This window comes from Budorcas taxicolor, chromosome 11, assembly GCF_023091745.1.
Source record: "Budorcas taxicolor isolate Tak-1 chromosome 11, Takin1.1, whole genome shotgun sequence".
NCBI classification, from domain to species: Eukaryota; Metazoa; Chordata; class Mammalia; order Artiodactyla; family Bovidae; genus Budorcas; species Budorcas taxicolor.
The window spans coordinates 109,262,347-109,264,393 of record NC_068920.1 but is presented as its reverse complement, the minus strand read 5'-3'; the positions used below and the strand labels follow the sequence as shown (position 1 = coordinate 109,264,393).

The window sequence follows — 2,047 nt, the reverse complement described above, 5'->3', positions numbered from 1 at the left end:
TATCAAGCTTTTTCACCTTTCCAATTTGCTTCAAATGCCAAACAACCACAGAATGGTCAACACTGAGTTCTTTGGCAACTTCTGTAGTTGTAGGAGGATCAGCTTCAACGATAGCTCTCGATTGGTCATTGTCAACTTCCGATGGGTGGCCACTGCACTCCTCGTCTTCAAGGCTCTCATCTCCTTTGCAAAACTTCTTGAACCACCACTGCACTGTATGTTTGTTAGCAGTTCCTGGGCCAAATGCATTGTTGATGTTGTGAGTTGTCTCCACTGCTTTACGACCCATTTTGAACTCAAATAATAAAATCGTTTGAATTAGATTTTTGTCTAACATCATTTCCCTGGTCTAAAATAAATATTAAAAAACAGCAAGGAATAAGTCATTAGTGAAAAAAACATAAAGCAAGAAATGCACATTAAAATGATGTATAACATAGCCACATTTATTTAAGAATATATTCCAATATCAAACAGAAAAATTCAACAATGCGAGGCTGCAATTACTTTTGCTCCAACATAATATATACATGAATTTGGGTAAACTCCGGGAGTTGGTGATGGACAGGGAGGCCTGGCGTGCTGCAGTTCATGGGGTTGCAAAGAGTCAGACATGACTGAGTGACAGAAGTGAGCTGAACTGAACTGAATACATATACACACAGATACATTCATACACACATACACACATAAACAGACACACGTGCACATACATAAACATATACCCATATACATATACGTGTATAACACACATTTATACACATACACACATACCCCTGTGCACATACATAAACATATATACATGCACACACATGAGTCCCAGCTTTCTGTCAATATTATTTGCCAATAAATCCCTGCATGTACAATGATGCTCGGCACATAGTAGTTGCTCCATAAATATTTATGGGATGAAAGGATGACAATTGAGGGCCACATGCTATTAAGAGTGATTTTTATTATTTTAAAGGTTCACACCAATATAAAATACTCAGTTATTGTGGAAAAGAGTTTGGCAGTTTCTCAAAAGATTAAACATAGTTACCATTGTTCTTGTTCAGTCACTCAGTTGTGTCTGATTCTTTTGCAACCCCATGGACTGTAGCCCACCAAGCTACTCTGTCCATGGATTTCCCAGGCAAGAATACTGGAGTGGGTTGCCGTTTCCTTCTCCATATGACCCATCAATTCCACTCCTAGGTATATACTCAAGAAAATTAAAAACATTTGTTCACACAAAAATGTATACATGAGTGTTCAGAGCAGCATTACTCATAATAACAAGAAAGTAGAAGCAACCCAAATGTCCTTTAAGTGATGAGTGGATAAATAAAACAGGATATATCTGTGTGGTAGAGTATCATTTGACCGTAAAGAAGAATGATGTTCTGACACATGCAACAATTTGGATGGGCCTTGAAAACTTTAAGGTAAATGAAAGAAGCTAGACACAAAAGGCCATATGTTATATGATTCCATTTAAATGAAATGACCAGGATAGACAAATCCACAGAGACAGAAAGTGGATTAGTGGTCACCAGGGGCCAGGGAGACAGGAGAATGGAGAGTGACAGCTAATGAGTGCAGTTTCATTTTGTTTTCTTTTGTTATTAATGTTTGTTTATTTGGCTGCATCAGGTCTTGTGGCTTGTGGGCTGTCTGATCTTTGCGGCGGCATGTGAAGGCTTGGTTGTAGCATGCGGGCTCTAGTTTCCTGACCAGGGACCAAACCTGGGCCCTCTGCATTGGGAGCACAGAGTCCTAGCCACTGGACCATCAAGGAAGTCCTCAGTTTTTGAAGTGAAGAGAATGTTCAGAATTAGGTAGTGGTGACAGTCGCACAATTCTGTGAATATACTAAAGCACTTAAACGTATATTTTAAGATGATAAATTGCATGTGAACGTTCTCTAAATATGTATATGTATATACCTGTGTTAGATATTCTTTTATCCCTATATTACAGATGATGAAACTAAGTGCCCAGCAGAAGCTCTGCCCTGGTGCCCCTCAACTATACTCCAGCTTGTGTCTTACAGGATCATCCTGCA

General features: G+C 39.1%; 1 non-coding gene across 1 annotated transcript; it reads right to left on the bottom strand.

Annotated features, from left to right (window-relative positions):
- Window positions 1-1,707: 1,707 nt before the first annotated feature.
- Window positions 1,708-1,780, bottom strand: TRNAG-CCC (transfer RNA glycine (anticodon CCC)). Its single transcript has one exon. It is a non-coding gene; the product is annotated as a tRNA-Gly (tRNA).
- Between the last annotated feature and the right edge of the window lie 267 nt (window positions 1,781-2,047).